The sequence below is a fragment of the Humulus lupulus genome, chromosome 8 (assembly GCF_963169125.1).
Source record: "Humulus lupulus chromosome 8, drHumLupu1.1, whole genome shotgun sequence".
NCBI lineage: Eukaryota > Viridiplantae > Streptophyta > Magnoliopsida > Rosales > Cannabaceae > Humulus > Humulus lupulus.
The window spans coordinates 177,328,352-177,334,769 of NC_084800.1; positions in this window are offsets into that span (position 1 = coordinate 177,328,352).

Consider the following 6,418-nt stretch of genomic DNA (forward strand, 5'->3'; position numbering starts at 1 on the left):
CCCATTGTTGAGTACCTCATCGAGGGCAAGTTACCCGAAGGGCGCAACGACGCACGACGAGTCCTTTATCAAGCTCCGAGGTATACGCTAGTCGACGTGGTGTTGTACCGACGTGGGCATTCCTTACCTCTCCTCCGATGCGTTCTTCCAAGTGAAGCGAAGGCCATCCTGCAAGAAGTTCATGACGGATTCTGCGGAGATCACACTGGGGGGCAAAGCCTGGCCTTGAAGATCCTTCGGCAGGGTTATTACTGGCCGACTCTGTCCAAAGACTCGATCTCATATGTAAAAAAGTGCGACAAGTGTCAGCGGTTCGCCGCGGTTGCGCGAGCTCCTCCGACCGAGCTAAAAATGATTTCGTCTCCCTGGCCCTTCGCCATTTGGGGGATAGATCTAATAGGCGCCCTGCCCACCGGAAAGGGCGGGGTCCGTTACGCCGTGGTCGCCATTGACTACTTCACCAAGTGGGCCGAAGCAGAGCCGTTGGCGACAATAACATCGAAAAAGGTGCTAGACTTCGTGGTTAAAAGCATCATATGTCGATTTGGCCTACCCAAAAAGATCGTCTCCGACAATGGAACTCAATTTGACAGCGATCTGTTCACCGAATTTTGCGAAAGGCACGGAATTGTGAAAAGCTTCTCGTCCGTGGCCTATCCCCAGGCGAACGGCCAGGTCGAGGCTGTCAATAAAACTCTGAAGGCTATCCTCAAGAAGAGGTTAGATGAGGCAAAGGGGATCTGGCTAGAACAGCTCCCCCAAGTTCTGTGGGCCTATAGGACCTCACATCGGACTCCCACGGGTCACACTCCTTTCTCCCTAACCTTTGGAAGTGAAGCAGTCCTCCCCGTGGAGGTGAAAGTTCTGTCACACAGGGTCCGGTCCTACGACTAAGACGGGAACCACGAGCTCCTGTGCCACTCCTTAAACTTAGTGGATGAAAGGCGAGAGGATTCACAACTCCAGCTCGCCCATTATCAACAGAAAATCACTCGCTACTTCAACACTAAGGTCCAAAGACGTGCCTTTACCGTCGGTGATTTGGTCTTGAGGAGAGTTTTCCTGGCCGGGAAAGATCCCAAAGATGGGGTTTTGGGACCAAGCTGGGAAGGACCATACCAGGTCATCGAAGTCATCAAAGAGGGAACTTATAAGTTAGCTCGACTTGGTGGAGGGCCGGTCCCGCGGACTTGGAATGCTATCCACCTAAAGAAATATTATCAATGAGCCATTTGTAAGGCCTAGAAGGTCACCTTCCATGTATAAATAAAAATCAAATGTTTCTCGTTATTTGCAAGTGTAATTTTAAAGTAACAACGAAAGACCCTTTCCCAGTTACTTGGGGGGCATATGGTACCTGGATATATCCAGGTCTCCTTAACGACTTAGGTGTTAATTTTTATCTACGGATAAGAGTTATCACAAACTAAGTCCTATCCTGGTCTTAACCAGGTCCGAAAACTTAGAAGTAGTTAACTAAAATTTGTTGACCGTGGTTCTTCTTTAAAGAGCCCGGGATACGGATAAAAGTTGACGCGAACTAAGTTTTTCAAAATAAGTTCCTGGTCTTAACCAGGTCGCAAAACTTAGAAGTTAACTAAAATTTGTTGACCGTGGTTCTTCTTTAAAGAGCCCGGGATACGGATAAAAGTTGACGCGAACTAAGTTTTTCAAAATAAGTTCCTGGTCTTAACCAGGTCCGAAAACTTAGAAGTTAACTAAAATTTGTTGACCGTGGTTCTTCTTTAAAGAGCCCGGGATACGGATAAAAGTTGACGCGAACTAAGTTTTTCAAAATAAGTTCCTGGTCTTAACCAGGTCCGAAAACTTAGAAGTAGTTAACTAAAATTTGTTGACCGTGGTTCTTCTTTAAAGAGCCCGGGATACGGATAAAAGTTGACGCGAACTAAGTTTTTCAAAATAAGTTCCTGGTCTTAACCAGGTCAGAAAACTTAGAAGTTAACTAAAATTTGTTGACCGTGGTTCTTCTTTAAAGAGCCCGGGATACGGATAAAAGTTGACGCGAACTAAGTTTTTTCAAAATAAGTTCCTGGTCTTAACCAGGTCAGAAAACTTAGAAGTAAACTAAAATTTGTTGAACGTGGATCTTCTTTAAAGAGCCCGGGATACGGATAAAGTTAACTCGAACTAAGTTCATAAAAATAAAGAGATGAATTGTGACCAAATGCATAAAAATATATATGTAAAACTGGCTGAGCAAATTGTCTCGAGGCGGAAACGCCTCACATAAAAAAGAGGATTACAATAGAAAAAGAGTTCAAAATACTCAAGCGAGAAGTGTCCTAAGCCCCATCAGTTGGCCCTTTGGAGGTCGCGGTCTCATCCTGCTCCGTCGCGGCAGAGGCCTCTCCAATCTCCGATGGAGGAACCTCCTTATTCAGGCGGGCTTGAAGCTGCGGCAACAAGGATGCCCAGAGGTCCGGCGGCATGAAAGAAAAGTCCCCGTCTGGATTGTGGGACCAGCAATGATAGAACAGGTCTTGTAAGGACTGCTCCGATACGACCCGCTAGTCTTTCAGGGCGGCCTGGGAAGCCTGGGCTTCGGCCTTCGCCGCCTCAAGATCTGTCCGCGAGGCGGCCAGGGAGTTTTTAAGCTCTTGGTTCTCGAAGCGGATCTTCTCTAGCTCGGATGCGGCCAGGGAGTTTTTAAGCTCTTGGTTCTCGGAGCGGATCTTCTCTAGCTCGGCTTTAGAGGCCGACAGAGCGTCTCTCGCCTCCTGAGACTCCTGGAGGGCGGTCTGGCGATCAGCTTCCAAACCCTCGAGCTGGGCCTTGGTCCTAACAATGCCTCTGTAGGCGGCAGCAATGCCCTGCAAGAAAAGAATGATAAATTAACAAACTGGAAGGAAAATGGCGGCGTGTGAATGTTAAAGCCTTAAAAGAAGGGGGCACTTTACCGTTAAAGTCATGTCCATCGCAGATTCTACAACTCGGACCGGGCTCGTTGTTTCGATGGCCCGGAGCTCCTTCTCCCTGATATTGTAGAAATGGTTGACGGCGTAGCTAGCCGACTTATACACCGTACCCCGGAGTGCTTCGGGCATCTTCTCCAGAGCCCGGGGGTCGACCGGGATATGCACGTCCGGGGCTGCCGTGGCCAGATTCCCGACCTCTATTACCCCGTCCTGGGTGGCTAGTGGAGATCGTTGGGGTGGCGGATGCGTGAGCCCTGTCCTGGCAACAGGGAGGTTCGCCCCCGCGACCTGGGACGGCGGGGCTTTCTCCTTCTCCTTAGCTGGGGATTTGGTGGAGGCCCCAGCCGAGCTCTTGGACTCGCGAAGCCTCTTTAACCTCGGCCCTGCTGGGGGATTCCCACCGAACACAACGCCCCGCAGACTATTCCCGGGCTGAGACATCTCTTCTGCCAAGAACAAAAAACATGGTTATTACAAGGTAGCAATCATGCAGAAATAAAGACAAAAGGTCCAAAGGCAATAAGAAAGCAAATACTAAGGGAGCCCTACCCCCCGAGCTGGAAGAGCCTAGGACGATTATCTCGCGAACTGGCGAAGGTTCTAGGTCCGGTTCTGACTCGGGGCTGGACTCTTCTACGTACTGCCTAATCCCCGGAGCATAGATGCCCCTCTGGAGCGCAGGCCACGTGCGTAAGTTAGTCCCGTACTCCTCAAAGAGGACCGACCTAAAGGCTAGGGTATTATCTACTACTACGGTACCCTTAGGCTGACTCTCTTGGTTGTCCAGCACGAGCTGGTCAACGCAGTGAAGCAAGAGCGTGTCCAGGTCCGGATTCCTTGAGTGACGATGGACGAGCTGCCTAGGGTTGAACCTAACCAGCCAAGGGTCTGCGGTGGCCCTATCTACGTTCTTAAATAAATAAGAGTTACCTTGACCGGAAGGACCCGCGGCTGCTCCGGATTGGGCCCTCTCCTCGCTCATCCCCTGGGCGACCTCCAAGGTCCTCTTTCTGTTCATCACCAGAGGAACTTCCTCACCTTCCTCCTCGCCTTCTTCGTCTGCGACCTCCTCCGCGACGATCGGTCTGTTGTCGCGAGCTGGGGGAGGCCCCCGGGGCCTTTTCAAATTCAAAGTCTGATTTGGGAAAATCAGCTTGCAGAATACCATCGTCTCGTCCGTTACGAGCGCGCGGTAGTCTTTCTCACTGGGGGGCAAGTTCGCCAGTGTATCGTATTGACCCCCGAAGGTCACAGACTTTTCGGTCCTCGCGTAGATGGCTGCAAGGTTGGTTGAAATCAGAAGTGGAATAAGGGACGGGCTAAAATAAGATAACCGTTAAAAGGCGAGCTAAATCAAGGATCACTTACGAGGACGGTTGAAATAGTGATGATCGCAGTTTCGGAACCCAGTTGACATGAAAAACTGGTCTTTGAAGTCGTTTGGATGGCTCGGCAGCTCGATCACTGCTGCTGTGTTGGGGAAGCGGGTTAAGTAATAGAACCCGTCGCCTCGCCCCCGCTGGTCCGGGCTGGCTTTGAGGCAAAAGAAATATAGAATATCAGCAGGAGTGGGGACCTCCCACTCATGCTTTTGGAACAAATATCTCAATCCCGCCAGCAGACGGTATGAGTTGGGGGGGAGCTGAAATGGGGCCAACCCCACATAGTTCAGAAAATCAGCAAAATACTGATCCAGGGGGAGGAAGGCCCCTGCCTTGAAGTGTTCACCGCTCCAGGCCGCGAACGACTCGTCGAGCGGCGTGCAGCTCCGCTCCCCATCCGCAGCAGGTCGGGCGATCACGGAGGTCATCCCCAGAGGAATGTTGTGGTTGAGGAAGATTTTGGTGATCTTTGCCTGGCTGGTTATCTTCGAGACGATTCTCTCCGCCTCGAAAAACACGTCAGGGGCCACCTCGGCTTGCTTCTCCACCGCCGGCCCAAAGTGAGGAATTGGCGAGCTGGTCACCACCGCCTTTCCTTTATCCTGCTGGGAGGACGAACTTCCCACATTCTTCTGTGGCAGATTTCTCTTTGGAGCCATCTGGTCGCCTATCGAACAAAAGAAAACACTTTAGAAAAGGCGACCCAAGCAGGAGAGTGAAGCAAGTATCATGTACACGAGCTGGGGTAAGCCCAGCCCGTGGAGAGTGGTGCCACGCGTTCCGAGGAACACGCGCCTATGCCCTCAACAGATCCCAGATTACTCGGAATTCGTGTGTCAGAGGACTCAGAGTAAAAAATTGCCTTGGGGGGAAAGTTTCAACAGGCAAGGCGTGGAAAAACCGCTTTTAAGGCGTATTCCCTAAGCTACCCGGTTTTTGCACCCAAAATTCCTAAGGATCCTACCAAGAAATTGTTCCTAAGAAAGAACCATGGAACCCGTATTCTAAGACGATGTTCCATGGCAAGTGTGCCCTAATCTAAGAAGGGCTGCCACCCTCCATATCCGCGCGACCCAGAAAACCTCTGCATGTGGCTACAGTAAAAAATTTTACCTAAGCTACAGTGGCGTGCTTTCAAAAATAAACAGGGACAGAAGACTTACAGTATATGGTTAGATGGTGAGCGAGGTCGCTGCGCTGGTAGGAGCTTCGTTGGCACAGTGGTCTCCAAGGCTTTGAAGGAACTCGTACGCTTAAGCTTCGTGAACGGAGAAGATGAGAGCAATGGAAATGAGGGTTTTGTTCTTCGGAAGGTCAAAGAGAAGAGAAGGAAATTTGAGAGGTTTTGAATGGTAAGGTGGCCCATGCGTGGGATGACCACCCCCTTTTATACAAGGGAAGGATCACGTGTAAAAGGCTCTTGGGAGACCCTCCACTCGAAATGTGAAATGACGGCTGGACAGTAGGCTAGGCCATTTAATGCGGTTCTCGTAGAGTGTTCGGTCGCCACCCACGGCGTTCCACGTATTAGACGCCTGCGAAAAGCATGGAATGCGAAGGGTTGTGGGAGAAGTCTAAAAGCCCCTACTGTGGTCTCCCATATCTGACGTCATGGACCACGAGCAGAAGCTTGGGGGGCAGATGTACGCCCTGGTTTTCCCACGGGCTGTTTAGCAGGACGAGCCTCGGACTAAACATGATTTAGTCCGGGGCTCCCACAGGCCAGAGGCTCTATTTCCAGGACGGGCCCTTTCTAGCTCGAGGGGGTCCTGTTTCCAGCTCGCCTTTGTTGCACCAGGAGCTGGGAATAATATCCGGCGTCCACGGACGGATAAGCTCGGGTTATGAATTGCTCGAGCTACGAGCTTCTCAGGAAGCTCTGACCCTATGGGAAGTCAACACGCAAGATAAACGTGCATATTCCTGCCATCACGTGTCCGATATCCCCCTGACTTCTCGGACACGCAGCAGGAACGTGCGTATTCAGACACCCACGGACGAGTTGGGCCGTGCGGCCCATTATCTCCTTCCATACTGATTAGACCACACTTGTGTGTCAGGTTTAGGAATTAATCATGAATATCACAGGCTTGATGTGAC